We start from the raw sequence: 18,881 nt of genomic DNA, 5'->3' as shown, positions 1-18,881 counted from the left end.
AAATTTTGTGTGAATGATTAGTGGACGATTCTAAAAAACGCCGTAATGTCAAAAGTTTTTTTTTGTGACTGGTTTGTCAAAAAATGCAATTGGTACACATAAGGGTTGCGATTTTGTGTGATTGAAAACGATCAAAATAAAGAGAAAATTTTTCTCAATATAGCGCCCATACAATCACATAGAAAATAATGCGTTTAAGATTAGCAATTTTGTGGGGTAAAGTCCATTTCCGCCCGACCAAAAACTGGCACAATTCATCGTTGTCAGTCGTTAATAAAAGGCGCTAGTCGGTTTGTTCAGATTCTGAACCTGACACTCTTTTTTTTTTTTTTTTGCATATTTTATATATATATTTATACTGTATACAACTCAAAACTCTTTTCTTTATCCATTCCCAAAAATTCAGAAAATTTTGAAAATTTAAAAAAAAAAAATTTAGATAATTTTTTTCTACTACCCCTGTTTAAATGTAAAAAAGTATTTTTCTCTTACGTAAATTTTCAAAGATTTGCTTTATCTCGAAAAACTACCCCTATTTAAAAAAAACTAAATATATATTCAATAATTTTTATTGTGTTTGCTACAAAGTTAAATTATATAGTAATCCGGGGGGAGGGGTGTGACTGCACCATTTTTCGATCATCCCTGTAAGTGCATTAAAATTAATATTTTTGTTTTACTCCAAAAGTCTTTACTTACGGGATATCACGAATATGCACTCATCCGCAGCCGCTCCTGTCTGCGGAATTCTTTTCGCTCCCTCCTTGATAGACAAGGTGGGACCTGTCTTATAATGTCCCTGTTTAACACTGGCCGATATCCCAGATAATCATCAGCAACATCATCATCATCATCCCACAATTCTTCTTTTTTAATGGTATTTAAAGGTGTTGCTGCTGCTGCTGCTGCAGCTGCTGCTGCTGCTGTTCCTACTTCCCCACTGCTTGCAGAATTCTGCTGGGGTTGGTAAGATGCTGATGTGGGTGGTTGCGCCCATGCAGTTAGTCCAGGTTGGAATCGGCGACTGCACTTGAACTTGTGGATCGCCATTTTCGTTGGCTTGACCCAATGGTCTTTAACGAACGGGCATTGCACTAATTCTGAAAAAAATTATTGTATATAATTAAAAACAGAAGAACAATGTCTTACCGTCGCTCATGTTGCTTCAAGATTTCTTGATTTCTGTTGCTCTAAAGTGTTACAATTTGATTTATATTAAAGTCAGTTATCACCGCCTACTTGACAAAATACGTTTTACGCCTTGTCTATCTCCACACACTATTTTTCAACCAATCCCTACTTAGTACACTTACCGTTGCTGATGTTGCTATTGTGACATTGCGTTTCATTGGTTACAGCTTTCCCACACCAGCTCGAACTTAGACTTTTGAATGTCTTATTGGAGATGTATGTCCCAAACCTATGCACGCTTCTTGTTTCAATGACCCCGGTCATGAAAAATGCAAGCTTGCACTTACAAAATGCATTGGCAAGTTCCTGTGACAATGACCTGTCTTTAAGATTGATGTAATAAGCTGATATATGTCCAATTCTCTCGAGCATTGACTTGTCCTTCAAAATGTGCAAGCTCAGCAGATTTTTCCGAATGATCAATGAACTTTCCACCTCCTGCATACGTATCTACAGTGGGGCACTTTTGCAGAATCAACAATTTTTTTTATTATAAAAATGAACTTTTCTGTATTGCAAATCATTCAGTTGACAAAGTTGACAAGATGAAGACTCCCGCAAAGAAGTTCAACCTTAGCCTCAAAAAATCGCCTGCTGTAAGTAAAATTATTAATATATATTTTCATTTATTATATCTGTATATAAATTTTATTTTAAATACTATTTTTTTTTAGATTTCGGTCAAAAGTAGCGCCGAAGAAGAAGAAGAAGAAGAAAAACAAACAATAAAAGTCCTGCAAAATGTTTTGCTGCAGGTAAATCAATTTTACAATTTTTAGTACATTACAAATAACATGATTTATTTGGCTTTCAGGAAGCAGGTGGAGTGGATTTAGAAGTTCTCCAGGTAGAAGATGGAGAATTGCTCTCTGTGAGTATTATAAATAATTCTCTAACAATCTTACTTTCGGTTATTTAAAAATTTTAAATTTTTAATTCTTTTCGTTCAATTTTCAGGGTTGTGAGTCTCTGGATAGTTTTTTAAAGACGGCGGGACAAGTACCTACAGTGCCACCTCCGATGAGGAAATTAAATTCGAAAAAATCGCCAAAACCAACGCCATCCAGGGGAAAAAATTTACGTTTGTTGGAAGAAAAAGTGTTGAACGAGGAGTCACCTTGTTCATCACAGGACTCCACGGAGGAAGAAGAAGAAGAAAACTCTACAACATCCACCCTGCGTGGTTGTCGAAAACGATTAATAGCAGAGAAGCAAAAGCACCTTTACCATCTGGAGGGTATAGAGAGGGCCCTCCAGGAACTGAAGAAAAAAGAAGATAAGTTTCTTCTCGTTATACAAGAAAAAAGAAGAAAGCTTACAAACGAGGCAATAAACCTAAATAATCAAATTGATACATGTAAAGACGTGATCAACCATATTTCGAAACAATTATAAGCTACTCTAATAAATAATTATAATATGTTTTATTGTTTTATTTTATTTTTTATTAAAAACATTTGAATAGACTAGACCACAAATTTAACAAACATGTTTGTACTAATATTGGTTGGTAATTTATTTACATTCCAGTTATTTCATTAAAGCTAATAAATTATATATAAACAAAAAAATCTACTATTTACTGCGTTGAATATTTCATTTAATTAAACTTATTCTATTAAATTTTGTAAGATTGAAATTCATTTGATTTTTATTGTTCCAAATTTATTTTTATTGTTCCAGTTTTGTCTTTTTATCAATTTTTTACATATTAAAACCATGATAAAATAAAACAAGGATAACAGAAAAAATTTTGATCGATATTGTAGTGAGACAACCCCTTTCTCCCGTTGTTGTTCCCTAAAGGGGTACGTTTTAGCCCCCGCCGTGTTGGCGGGTGCGCTCGCGTGATCGTCACCGAAGGTAAATCAAACCTTCACTAACCCTACGTTGTGTATTTTGATTAGGGGTAGCTAATTACCCCTTCTCTTTTTATTCCCGACTCCGAAAGATGCTCGGGGTCGAAATTCAAGATCCTCAGCGTTCCCGCAAAGTAGCACCACACACCAAAGGAGGGGGTTCACCCATTTAAACGCAGCAATACATATCAAAGCGTTTATTGACACACATCAATTAAATTTACAGGGCCAAATCTTAAGTCCGAAATTCTAGATCCGGAAGACAATAACATGCAACATAACAATACAAATGACAATAATATGGGCCAGAGCAGAGGGGGTTATGTCGCCTAACTCAAGCAACGCTTCCAATTTAACTCCTGCACGACGCGGGGTGGCGCAAGTAAATTCGTTGGCGGACTTCCTCTTCGGAAGTCTAAAAGAGATTTCCGCTAACTAAACAGAGTTCTGGTCACCTTGAAGAGATTTCCCAAAATTAATACCTTTTTCAACTACCCCTAACTTCGGGTCTCTTGATGCGCTTCGATTTCCAGACAAATTTTGACACTTCGAACTTACACCGTACTTAGACATGGGCGCCGCGGATTTTAGGCAATAAGTGTTTAGTTAACGGTTGGTTTACATCGCGGGTTTTTAGATTACGCTCTAGCTAGACGGTCCAAGTCCGGTCTAAGATTGGCAAGAACGCCCCACGCGAGCAAAGTCTAGAATTCGACTCGTAGCAAAATACACCGAATGTACGACAAACGAAGCTCGGAATATGCAAACTGAATTTGCGAACAAGTGACCAGTGGATTACAGTTAACTGAGGGATCCGTTTCTTTGCTTGAATGTTCTTGTTTCCTCCCACGATGTTAAAGTAAAGGTGGCTCTCGTAAGAGCGAGGACCCGTACGATTCACGACACGAGCCCCCATATAAATAAGTTTTTTTCATCTCAGAACTGCACTTTCAGGTCCCCCCCGTATCCCCTATTCCAAACAACGTTTGCGTTAGCTAAACCCGTTCAAGAACGATAACGAAATTCCTTTGCTGGTGGTTTTATGGTTTTTCAAATTTTCGGTTTTTCGATATTTTTTTGTCTAGTGTAAAATTCGTTAAATCGTTAATTACGTTGGGGATTTCGTCAAATCCACGATCCTGTATATATTCGAATTTTAGCGTGGTTCCCCGACTTCTCTCGACCGATGCAGTAGTTTCGTTATTTCCTAACCGCGAACCCACACCTCAAGCCCGCGCAATTTGTAATCAAAATCTTACCTTGGCGCTGGGGCACCCGGAAACTCCGACTAAGGGATGGGGACACCCACTGCACTCTTTACCACTCGGTAAGATTAACGCGTTTAAAGTTTGTTATGCACAAAGGAAAAATTACAAAAAAACTAGAAAAACGATTAATACAGCACAAACGCCCAGAAATCTAAATGAAACAATTTAAATTTAAGTGCACGGCACAAGAAAATTCACTAGCACGGAATTACTTTGATAAAACAGATCGTCACCCGAAAGTACGACTGCAGGAATCAAAGATCGTCTAATGACTGACTCTTCTTCCCTAATTTTCGGTTTTTAAGAAACGGCTCAGCCGGATTTGCTCGCGCATTTTAATTTTGACTTGTGTTTCCCTATTGGACGCTTGAGGGTGGTTTCGGTTCGCGCTCATCCCCCACTCTCTTAGCACATATGCAAATTAATTACCCATTATTTAATTATTACGTTCATATCGGTAATTGAAGCCATCGCAAGGCACCTTTATGTTGTATTCAACTAGGCATTACCGATATAAAAAAAGAATGAAAGTTCTACGATGAAGTTGACCCGTTTGCTGTTAAATGTTTTTGTTAATTTGTTGAAAATTATTTAATTATTTTATACCTGGCCAAATCAACAACAAACGTGGTCTTCGGCCCTGTTTCGTTTATTACAATTATGCGTAAACCTAATTTAACTCTGATTAAGAAATTGAGATAAGTGTTTCGGCCCTTTCGACCTAGATGGCACTCTCGGGCTGATTAGTGAAATCGGAAATCCCTTTTTCTAAATTTCCTTTATCAGATCTATTTTCCTGAAATTGGCATGCTCTAGTTCTATGTTAGCAAACTTTAGCGGTGTCGACTAAGGTAGTTCGGACAATGGTTCCTAAAGGCTTAACCAGATTTTGCATAGAACAGTTATTACCTGTTTGATTTAAATCTAAACGTCCCTAATCATTCTAAACAATCATTTGCAACAAAGGCCCTAACTAATAACCTTGTAAAGAATTAACACAAAATTAAAATCTCCTAATTAAATCAATTTATGCTGAATTATGGTTGACTTCCGCTGCTAAAAGGGTTAGTAACTATATCGAGGGTGGTATCAAAATGTAGAGAAACTCTTCGCGAGATTTGTTGGAATCGCGTTGTCCCGATGAATGGTTGATTATGATCTCAATCCGCGAATTTTACAAATTACGGTTTTGGTCACGTAGCCCACGAGATCAGATACCTCCCGAACACATGTGGTTTCGCTCTGTCCGCGCGGTCTCTTAACCACTTATCTGGTTATCTCATTATCCCCTAGATTATGCTTGCCAAAGCGTGTGACTTTTTCTTCTTTAAAGTTGGCCAATTAATTGGTGCACTTTGATCACGTTACTTTTCCAATGGTACCGGACGAATTTTCGCGGGTTAATTTTGATTGTGCGGCCCCCGGCGCTGCCAGTACTACGTGTTCCAAACATTTAGTTTTATTAATTTAATTTCCCTTTTAAATGATCCTAATTTCGATGTCAGCTAATTGTGGTTACGTCATCTAACGTTCCTGTAACCAAATTTTACTTGGATTGTCTTTATTTCCTGGGAAGCAGGCAAAAGCGATTTAAATTTCTTTGTTTGAATAGACGCGGGCTGTTTCTCGATTTATCACAACTAAAAAGGGCCACTGTAGCAACGCTTTCAAGGGCTCAGTTCTCGGGAATCTTTAACACGGTTAATAAGTGGATGGCAAATTTATGGTGTTCGACCCGCACCTCCCCAACACGTGTGGCGTCGGCGGTGGGAACCGTGTTCACCCTACATTCCGATACCGGGTACATAGATTTTAATTCGTTTCGTACAATTTTTTATTTGAACGCGAGCGCGGTAACTTCTTCTTTTTCCTACGTCGTACCTGTAATCCTTTATTTATTTGGGGCGCTCACCACAATATATACCATATTTTATTTTATTATTTTGAAATAACATTTTCAATTAATTGTAATTGATACATTTTTCTTTGTAGTTGAAACAATTCAATTTGTTGTTTTAAATGAATCAAAGATTGAATATGTCGTTCAATTTTTATCTGATAACTTTTTATAGCAAGCGTCTTCTTATGGTCATAAAACTTCTTGTTTAGGAATTTGGGCATAATTGTCTTTTTCTACAAATTCTATGTCCGTGGATAAATACACCGTTCCTCTGCTGATCAAAAATATTTCTTTTCCAAGTTTAATTTCTTCGTTTAAAGTTGCAAAATTGTTGTTTTTCTTCAATCTATTTGTAAAACGATGAGGAAGAATCGTTTTGAAGCCAGGACACTTTACACACACCTTTTCGCCATAGCACGTATCAGCAAAACTAAAATTCCACACTTTATATGGTTTATGTAGTTGCAGTGAGCGCAAACTTACAAATTCGTCAACTCTCAAATTATCGTTTAATTCTTTAATAATTGCAGACATTATTCTTTTAAAAGATGAAGTTATAAATTACAACCAATCTGATTTTAAGACTACATTCTGTAGATTTATATAAATATTCTTTCATTCATACGCAAGCGCAATTAAAAATTTCAAATTCAGCACTATTTGAAATATGAACAATTTGCTGACAATCAACAACTGACATGTCTCAAATTGCTAGTGTCATTAGTTTACAAGTTGAAACTTGTTGATTTCTCTAGTACTTATAGATGCAAGAATTTTGCTTTGACAAAACTGTGTTTTTGTGCTTGTATGTGAATGTATGGTGCTATAAAAACATCTAAAAACATGGAAACTGTGACTTCTCTGTGCAAGCGATCATTACGACTTATACGACAGTACATTAGTAAAGTTAACAATGTGGATGAGACTCAACGTATGATAACTCATATTAACATCACAATCAGAATAGTTAAAAAGCAATCTTAAACAAAATCTTTCAAAACAATCCATTAGAACAACCTAGTTCTTTAGAAGCAAGTTTAGCTCATCTCAAATGTTATCGTTTTAAATTGAAACACATGAAAAAGCAGTTTAATGTTAAACGTGGAAAAGGTTTACCAACGCCATCTAATATAAAAGATTTGATTAAAAGAAAAAATGTTTCTCTATAAGAGTTAAAAAAGAATTAACAAAACATCTTTTAAAAGTAAATGTCATATTTTCAGCGAATTTTATTAAGCCGCAAAATGATGACATTGATATGAAATCGTTTCCAACAAAAAACGAATTAATTGACAAATCAACTAATTTAAAAAAATGGTATCAAACAAATGTTGTTAACAAAATTATAAATAAACTTGAAGAATTTGCTGAAAAAGATTCCGGATGGGCATTATTGGAAATATTAGGTTTAAAAGTTAATATTAACCAATATGATCCCATCAAATTTGGTTATTCCACTTTTGTTAAAATGCCAAATTTTATTCAAAACAAACGAGCAGCAATGTTCAAAATTCTGACTCATATTGCATACTTTGGGCAATTGTTTCGGCTTTATATCTAACAAATAATCACCCTGAAAGAATTTCATCGTACCCGCATTTCAAAGATGTTTTATCTTATGAAAACATAGAATTTCCAATTACATTTAAAGATATAAAAAAAATTGAAGTTATGAACAATTTAGCTATAAATCTCTACTGTATTGAAAATAAAAAAATCTTTCCGTGTGCATTAAGTACAAATTTGCAAAATTCAAGGAAAGTAATTAATCTCTTAATGGTACCATTGCAAACTAATACAAAGCAATTTAAAAACAATCAGCTTTTACATCACTTTGTTTGGATAAAAAATTTATCTGCATTGATATCAAAGCAATTATCAGCACACAATCACAAGACGTATATATGCGAAAGATGTTTGAACGCGTTTACGCAACAAGATCTTTTGGAAAAACATAGAAACTATTGTGAAAACGTAAATACTTGTTCCATTAAATTACCAACAGAAGATGATAAATTCTTGTTTTTTAAAAACCATAAATTTCAAGAAAAAGTAGCTTTCGCTATATATGCAGATTTGGAGAGCATTTTAGAGAAATGCAATGATAACAATCAACATTCCAATTCTCATGCTTATCAAAAGCATACTGCTTTTAGTGTCGCGTATTATTTGAAATGTTCATATGATGAAAACCTTTCAAAATTTCGATTATATCGTGGTAAAGATTGCATTTCATGGTTTATAAAAGAGCTGGACTCTATTGCAAAATTTTGTGACAATATCTTCAGATTTGTATTGCCTATGCAAAAATTAAATAAACAAGAAAGACAAAAAATTTTAAATGCAGGCAAATGTCACATTTGTAATCAATCATTTATTAACGAACAAATCAAAGTAATTGATCATGATCACAAAACTGGAGCAATTCGCGGGGCTGCTCATCAAAATTGCAATCTAAATTATAAGGATTCCCACATTATTCCCATTGTTTTTCATAATTTGAGTGGTTATGATGCTCATTTTATTATAAAAGAATTATCCACATCCATTGATGGTCAGATACAACTTTTACCGATTAATAAAGAAAAATACATAGCGTTTACAAAGTATGTTTCCAACACCTCAATTCGCCTGAGATTTATTGATTCTTTTCGCTTTATGCCGTCTAGTTTGGAGACGTTGGCAAATAATTTACAAAATGATCAGAAATACATTACTAAAGCGCATTGTAATGATTTCCAAGAATTTGAAATGTTAACAAAAAAGGGTATCTTTCCTTACGATTACATTGATTCTTGGGAAAAACTTGATGAAAAAAATCTTCCCACAAAAACTGATTTCTTCAGTTATCTCAATGACGAAGATGTTTCAGATAAAATCTATCAACATGCCATTAACGTCTGGAAACGTTTTAAAATTAATTCGCTTGGAGAATATTCTGATTTGTATTTAAAAACAGATGTTTTACTATTAGCTGACATATTTGAAGCTTTTCGAAAAACCTGCATGATAACTTATCAACTAGATCCTTTACATTATTACACTGCACCTGGTCTAACTTTTGATGCGATGCTTAAAACAACGAAAATTCAATTAGAGCTTTTGACAGATATTGACAAAATCCTATTTATAGAAAAAGGAATTCGAGGTGGTGTTTCGCAATGTTCAAATCGATACGCTCAAGCCAACAATAAATATATGGCTAGTCACTATGATCAATATAAGGATTCCAGTTTTCTAATGTATTTTGATGTTAATAATCTCTATGGAGCAGCGATGTCAGAATATTTGCCCTATGGAAATTTCGAATTTCTAGAAAACATTGATCTCAATGAAATACTTAACACTCCCAAAAATTCTCACATTGGATACATAATTGAATGTGATATCAATTATCCCTTAAATTTGCATGAACTTCATAGTGACTTGCCTCTGGCTCCAGAACATATGATTCCTCCAATATCAAAGAGCAAAATACCCAAACTGTTGCTAACATTATATCCAAAACGCAACTATGTTGTACACTATCACAACTTGAAATTGTACATAAAATATGGATTGACTGTAGAAAAGGTTCATAGAGTTTTAAAATTTTATCAATCTCCTTGGTTGAAAGAATATATTGACTTGAACACTAAATTGAGACAACAGTCAAAAAATGATTTTGAAAAAGATTTTTATAAGTTAATGATTAATGCCATTTATGGCAAATGTATGGAAAACGTTCGCAAACATAAAGATATCCATTTACTTACTAAATGGGATGGTCGATTTGGTGCTCGATTTTATATCTCTAAACCAAATTTTCACAGTTCAGTTTGTTTTGATGATAATTTGGTTGTTGTAGAAATGAATAAATTAGAAGTATTTTTTAATAAACCTATATATATTGGTTTTAGCATTTTAGATATATCCAAAACATTTCTTTATGATTTTCATTATGGCTACATTTTGAATCGTTTTGATAAAAGAGCTAAATTACTTTACACCGATACAGACAGTTTAATTTATCAAATTCAAGTTGATGATATTTATCAGTATATAAAAACTGATCTTCATAAATTTGACACCTCCGATTATGAACCAAACAATATTTATAATATAGAATTAAAAAATAAAAAAGTTCCAGGCTTAATGAAAGATGAAAACAACGGCAAAATTATGTTGGAATTTGTTGGACTACGATCAAAAATGTATGCTTATACTGTTGATCGGAAAGATAAAATAAATTTTGAAAAAAAATCAAAAGGAGCAAAAAAATCGTCTATTAAGTCTATTACGTTAGATGATTATAAACAATGTTTGTTTGATGAGAAAATTTTCAAAACAGTTCAGAGACTTATCAGATCTAAAAATCATACGGTTTATTCGACAGAACAAACCAAAGTTGTTCTAAGTCCTCACGATGATAAGCGCATGCTCAATTTTCCACATACAGATACAAAACCTTGGGGGTACATGTATCACATCAGTGAGTAACAGTGTGCTCTAAGAACAAGCTTTTTAATTGTCTACATAATTCTGATAAAAATCATGGAAGTTAACATGATTAATGAGATGGAACTTGAAATCTGTAAAAATGTGCAAAATACTGAGTTATTCTATCTCAAGAAATATTTCTCCATCATGAACCAATCAGGAAATAGCTCGAGTTATTTACCAAGTAAGAAACTGTTTCACCATTTGATGGAAAAAGAAGATTTTATAATAGAAGATTGTATTTTTTATTATATGTATAACAATACCGATCTTACAGATGTTTGTTTAGTTTTAGAGAAAAAGTTAAAATTTGATAATTATATTAATTCGATTTTCCAATTATGTAATAAACATAATTATCAGTATTTAAATTTTGAACTTCTTAGCACTTTATTAACATCCAACAAGTTACTTAACAGTATGTTTTATAAATCTTTTGTTTTGTGATTGTTATCGGATTTTGATTTACAAGGTGTTACCAATAACAGTTACCCTGTTAAAAATATAGCAAAAAATTATAAAAATTTGGAAACTTGTGTTTCAAACTTTATATCTTACGTAGCATCTAAGGCTTACGCCGAACCTTTAAAATGTTTTATTTCGGCATTAGCAATAAACAAAATTCCATATAGTCTTAACAGATCTACAGCTCCGTTCAGCAGAATATTCAGCTGGCTGCAGAAAAATATATTAAAAGCGGAAAGGGAGCCAGGAACGAGATTGGGATGGACTTCAGGACCGGATTCTGCTCCTTGGCCATCTACTGAATTGGCGGATTATAAAGAAACTTTGTCATTACTTAACTTAATATGTAATGAATAAATAAATAAACAATTTTTAAAAAATGCATTTATTTTATTACCCACATACATCAAATAATATATTGTATATATACTTATACTATTTTTACAATATTCCTTAATGGTAAATATTTTACAACTCTATCATATAAAATGAGACAATATGCACTGGTTTTGTCCGGAACGTTAACAGCTGTTTCAAATTCCAATCTGATCAATACAGGACTTTTTCTCAAGATTTCGTTTTGTTTAGAACAATCTAGAACGGTTATAGGTGCAATTGTTTTAAATTCTTCAGGACTGAATAATGGTTCAGCCTCTTTTCTAAAAAAGGATCTCTGAAAATTTATAAACATTTCATACAAAAGAGCATACTGATTTGTTTTAAAATTTAGATTTAAATTATCATATGGATACATATCATCATTAAGATACACTTTAATATTACTTAAATTACAATGATTAAATTGGCTATAGTCTCTAGTTTTATGATTTTTTCTGTCTATTTGAAGTCCAAAAAATATATACTGTGCTCTTTTAACGCTGGTTTGTAAGGTCCATGTATGACTTCTTGTTTGCGGAAGCAAAGGAAACTCATGAATTTCTCTACTACGAAATGGAATATCCAATTCTCTATCATTGTTGACAATATTAATTAACATAAGCTTTGTTGAGTCAGATACCGATATATGTGGCACAGCCCAAGAAATTTTAAATATTTTAACTCTAGCTGAATTTTTATTGTCACTGAAAATTAATGCATTTATGTCGGTGTTTCCTCGAATAAGAATCAGTTTTTGACGCATATTAATTAAAATTTTATTAAAATCTTCACAGAATCCGAAAATGAAACGTAAAGGAATCACCACATTAAAATCTCCTGTCGTTTGATTAATTGTTGTTGAATTTCCTTTTGGAAACCAGCCTGCATTTTGAAGAGCATCACTCTGATTTGTATTGTATGTTGGATAAACTTTCAAGATTGTTGTCAATCCAGGATTTCTAATTCGATCTACAGGTTGTCCACAAATTTCATAACGTATTTCATCAAACAATAATAGAACACCATTATTTGCGAATTTTACACCTAAAGGTGAAACAGGTTCATTATTTTCTTTAAACACTTCCACTTTTCCTTCTATATACAATGAACTATGAGATGGTAGCGTGTACAAATTCTGCTGTTCTATAGGAATCCTGATTGTATCATTATTTCCAAATGAATCATTAGTGTAAGGTTTATGTGTACGTCTTTCGGCGTAAGTTATTGCTGAATCAAATACAGCTTTATCGTTAACATTTAGGTTTTCGTAATTCATTTTTGATTTGAAGTCTTTACGGTCAAGCCTAACGACTCTAAAAAATTGTTGTTTCTGGATGTTAATCCGTTGCACATCAGATTAGTACTGAATAATGTTTTCCTTGACTTATTTATATATTGAGGTAGTTTAGGTTTCAAAGAAAATTCCTGTTTAGATGTTGTGTTAAACAATAAACCCATTTTCTTACACTTTTTTCAAATGTAGTCTTACTGTTATGACTTCTTCTCTGAAATTAACTAAATTACCATCTTGATCTGTTATTTTAAGTACTATTTCATCAATTTGCTGCGTGTTGATTGGTAAATAAATAACATTTCTAGGAATTTTCACGATTCGATAGCCAGGTGGAACATTTGGAAAAAATTCGTGAATTATGTGCACTTCTTTTCCGTTTCTGAAAGAATTTGATACAACGTTACACTACACATAGAGCGTTCAACTTGAGAATTTTTGCAGGAAATTCAGAAAAATGATTAATATTTTTCTTTAGCTCTTGTGGTTTAAAACCCAAACGAGTTGCAATACAATCTTTATGGGTGAAATCAATATCAAATGTACACTTTATTTCAGTTTTTAACGTGTTATTATTTCCTTTAATTAATACTTTTGGTAATAATTTCCGCTTCTTTTTAGGGTTGATCGAAGTGCTATAAAACTTTGTTACATAATCAGTTAGTTTCTTGTCTAAACATGAACTAATATCGTCAATTTCATAAGAACCCTCATCTAAGCTTATACAACATAGTTGTTTATTTTCCAATTTAAAGTAAAATTTGTTATTAGTTTTATCAATATTTGGAAATGAATTATAGGTCTGAAGATTTGTTAAACCCATCACAAAATTATTGTTTTCTAAACATAATGGAGGATAAAATTTGCTATTAAGTATGGAATTTCTTCCACTTAATGTTACAGTAAATGACATATTAAAGTTATTCTGGTTACAACCGAGTCACTACTAATTAAACATTAAGTTGGTGTGTAGTTATATAGAAATTTTAAGCACAAATGACCACAATTATATGTATTATAATTTTGAAAATTTTTATGATTATATGTTATGCTACAAGAGCCCGCACTTTGCAAATAATTAATCAATTCTTTTGGAGGTTGCATATTTCCATAACTATCAAAGTAAATAATTTTATTGCAATTTTTTTTATATGCTGTCCAATGTGTTCCAGGACCATTACAATCATCTAAGTTAATTATTCCACATTCTTTGACATTTACGGTTTTGGTAGGTAATGAGTTTCTCATAAATATTCCTCGAAAATGTGGAATTTTTAAAAGTTTTACATATTTAATCAAATCTACATTTGTAAGTGCTCGTTTAGGTAGTTTTAACGGAAACCTTTTTTGTTTATTGCAGGTTTTAAAAAAAAAACAAAACCTGATTTGTATGGTTTTAAATATAATCCTTTGCCAGATTTTCCCACCGCAATAGCTTCCATTGCTTGATTATGACGTTGATTCTCTTTTAACTGCTCTTTGGCAGCATTTGCAGAATTCACAGTTTTTGCTATTGCAGCGGCACCTCCGCCTAGTGATCCCAATGCTCCTAAAGCGGCGAAAATTGGTAACAATGGTAAAAATCCACCAGTTTTTGGAACTGGAATAATTCTGTCTGGTTTTATTTTCTTCGTTCCCTTAATTTTTTTGACTTCAGCAATCGCACTTTTAAGTGCAGTTGTAGTGTTTTTATAATTTTTATTTTTTAAAATTTGTTTTGCATGATTTACTAAGTCCTTGAAATTCAAAGCTTTTCCATTTTTTCTTTTATGTTTTCTTCTTTGAGATTTTCGTGTTGGTTTCTTTAATTTTAAATTGCAACTTATACCAAGTTTGGTTTTTCCTTTCATCACCGTTGCAACACCAGCAGCGGCAGCTTTTTCTCCAAAATTAGCGTCTGTTGAACGAAATCTATCGACATCTTGTTCGTAAAGAATTTTATCAGCTTTGTGTCGCTCTTCTAAATCTATGTGATTATTGTATGCTATGTCATGAGATTTACAAGCTTCATCTAATTTGTTAATACCCTTGTCTCCTCTGGCTAAACGTTTAGCTAGTTTGGTTCCAGGACCGCAAAATTGATAGCCAGGAATGTGTAATTCAAAGGGTAATTTGTTAATCGCTGAATTTACAAGCCCTCCACCGTAATACACCTTTTCAGAGGTTCTACTTAAACTGTTTTTTTGTGACCGGTCTGATAGCATTTTATACCTTTTGAAGCATCACATGCACACCGTTTGACTCCTGATCGTTTACTACTGATACGAATATTGGTATTCAGTTTAATAACAGCTTGACGAACAGTAACAACGAATATGAATGTGGTTAAGCAACAAGTTAGATTACCAGTCATCAACCATGATGATAATCTGGAAAACAGATATAAAAAACATGGTGAATTGTTACCTTCTACAATAAGATGTCTTATAGTCGGACCTTCTAATTGTGGGAAAACCAATGTTATGATAAGTTTAATTGAGCATCCAAATGGGTTAAAATTTGAAAACGTTTATGTTTTTTCAAAATCATTATTTCAACCAAAATACTATCGTTTAGAAAAGTTATTAAAATCCATTAAAGGAATGAATTTTTTCTCATTTAAAGATGTAAACGATAATATACGGCCACCGCATCAAGCAAAATCAAATTCAATTTTTGTTTTTGATGATGTAGCTTGTGATAAACAAAATATTATTAGAGAATATTTTAGTATGGGGCGTCATAAACAAGTGGATTGTTTTTATTTGTGTCAAACGTACACGAGAATTCCAAAACATTTAATTCGAGATAATGCAAATTTATTAATTATATTTGAGCAGGATAACTTAAATTTACGTCATATCTATAATGATAATGTAAACAGTGATATTGACTTTAAACAATTCAAAGAAATGTGTTCTCTTTGTTGGAAAGAAAAGCATGGTTTTTTGACGATAGACAAAGATAGTGATGTAAATGCTGGACGGTATAGACTAAAATTAGATTCTTTTATAGAACCGTTAAAACAAGAAGAAAGACAAATAAGAAACGAATATATGTGTATGAAAACAAGTGATTAACTTAGTCTTTAAAAAACCTTTGTGCTTACTATAGCTTTCTATACTCGTGTATATTATGGATTTAGAGAATAGTTTAGAACTCACAAAAAAACTCATCGAAAAACGAAAAATTCTTCAACAAAAATTACAGTTGCTTAAAGAAAGACAAGAAAATCATGAAAACTCTTTTTTACCAATTACAAGTCATTTAAAAAACATTGCAGATAAATTAGAACCAAAACAATCTAATGAGTTTACAACTAATCCTACTGTTTCGAGTACTCCTAAAAAAAAATTATTAACTCAACTACACCTATCTCCAACTACACCTAAGAGAATTTCTTTAAAAGTAGATAAAATCAAAAAGCGTATTCATCTCCTCAAAAGTGAAAATGAGGCACTCTCACCAATAAGATCAAAAATTGAACAAAACAAAGATGGGGATTTTCATCAAGCCGCATCTAAAGATACATCGTTTTTACACACCTCAACAATTGCTGAACATAACCCTAACAAAGAACAAAATTTTTCATTTGATGAAATTTTAGAAAATTCTGTATTAGAGAGTAAGCAAAATATTGCAAGCTTTATTGATACTCCAGTGTATAAAGAATGGATGAACGATTTTCATGAACTTCCAAGAAGGTACATTGATGAAATGCATCATGATGGTAAAAAGGAGTTTGATCATAGAACCGGAATTCGTCATGACAGTTATGGTGAAAAATATTATATAGGACGTGAACCAGTAAATTTTATTGGTCCTGATATAGAAGTTAGAAATAATACTTACAAGGGAACAATCGGCTTATATGAATTGTTGTTTAAAAATAAGCCTTTTAATTATACAAATGATGATTTAGAAAATTATAACAAAATCATAAGCATTAGTTGTGCTGCTAGAAAAAATTTCAATCCTGATGATAAAATTGCTGGTTCAAGATCAGATAAATATAGGAATATTGTTGCTCCCGGATTAACAAACTCTCCACTAAAAACACTATAAAACAAGAAATTGATTGGTAAAGGAATGTTGAAAGAGGTTAATTTAAACTCTGTGGATTATGTTTATTGGAATGATCCAAATGAGTTAGTCGATAGACTACGATTGTTAGTTGCATCTCAGACAGCGGGCAATACAAGTCATAATAACGAAATTATCTCGATCATTGAAAAATTACGGGAAGCTAACGTAATAGTTTAAATTGACATTAGATAAATTTGGACGTCATATATCTAAACATCCTCTAAATGTAATTTACAATACAGATAAAGACGATGATGTCTCACATTATTTGTACTATAATGTAATATTAACATATCATGCAACTAAAATGATAAAAAATAAATTTGTTTTAATGTCTGGAAACACTGAATATGTTTTTCCGTTGAATTTGGGTGTTATTAAGAGTGTAAAATTATCTGATGATGAAATAGCAACTTGTGTAAATGATATTCCATATTTAAAAACTGAACTTTTAAGTCTTCAGTTAAAAAATGGTGATAGACTTTCATTTTCAAGTTTGGTTAACAAGAATTTTTATGCCGAAATGGTCGTAAAGTGTCCGGTTAAATTTGAGACAACTTCAGTTACATCAGAAAGTTTGTATCATAAACAAGTTCAGACAAAATGAAAATTTCAAAGCAGAAAATTTCTTCCACAAAACAAGATGTTGTATATGAATTACATAAACCTGCAAGAGTTAATTTTAAAAGAAGACGTATTGTGATTAAACGACTAAATGAAACACTTCAAGCTGACCTTGTTGAAATGATTAAATATGCAAAGGAAAATAGAGGTTACAAATACATTCTAATAGTAATTGATTGTTTTTCAAAATATGTGTGGGCAAGTAAACTTAAAACAAAATCTGCTCCGGAAGTTACAAATGCTATGAGTCATATTTTGGGTACATTTAAAACTCAACCAAAACATATCCAAACAGATAATGGAACAGAATTTTACAATAATAATTTTAAAACTTTAATGAAAAAGTATCACATAAATCATTATAGCGTTTTTAGTACTAAAAAAGCATCAATTGTTGAAAGAGTAAATAGAACCTTAAAGAATTTAATGTGGAAGCAATTCAGTCTACAAGGAAACTATAAATGGTTGGATATTTTGGAAAGGACTGTTAACCAATATAACAATTCTTACCACAGGACTATCAAAATGAAGCCTGCTGAAGTAAATATAAAAAACGAAAAATCTATTTTAAAAGCAATATACACCAACATTAAATATGCTACCAATAAAAATAAGTTCCATAAAGGTGATCATGTAAGAATAAGCAAATATCGAGGAATTTTTGATAAAGGATATACTCCAAATTGGTCCAATGAAATATTTGTTGTGCGACAAATCAAGCTAACTAATCCAACAACCTATCTACTTCAAGATGACAAAGGTGAAAAAATCTTAGGAGGATTTTATGAAATGGAACTGCAGAAAGTTAAGCATCAAGATGTGTATCTGATAGAAAAAGTATTAAAAAAGAAAGGAAATAAATTATATGTAAAGTGGTTGGGATTCGATAAAAAGTTTAACAGTTGGATAGATAATACTAGCGTAGTGTAAAATTTATGTAATAAATTATTCATAGTTGTTTCCTTTAATTGTAATCTATGTTTTCTATAAAATAAATATAACATGTTACATTGTAGTATTTTTACTTGTAAATAAAACACAATTTAATGATAATAATTTTTATTTATATTCGTATCAATAAAACTTTGTTTTCACTGGCGATGTGTTGTGCGGATCTACCTCAGAGACTTCAAAGAAATCTTCATGGCAGGAAACGCACTCCTTTCCATATTTTGAAATAAGCCATTGCAATTCGGTTTGATCACACACAACATCCATATTGGTTATTGTCTCTTCAATCTCTAAAGCTTTGTTTGGATCTAAACATTTCCAAGTATTTTTTTCTTTCTTGTAACATGGCAGGCAATAATCTTGTCTGTTGAAAAATTTCATTTCACTTTCATCGAAATTTAAATTACCTA

Source organism: Gnatocerus cornutus, chromosome 6, assembly GCF_029298725.1.
Source record: "Gnatocerus cornutus isolate USDA-ARS CGAHR chromosome 6, icGnaCorn1.1, whole genome shotgun sequence".
Classification (NCBI taxonomy): Eukaryota; Metazoa; Arthropoda; class Insecta; order Coleoptera; family Tenebrionidae; genus Gnatocerus; species Gnatocerus cornutus.
Note: the sequence above shows the minus strand (reverse complement) of the source record.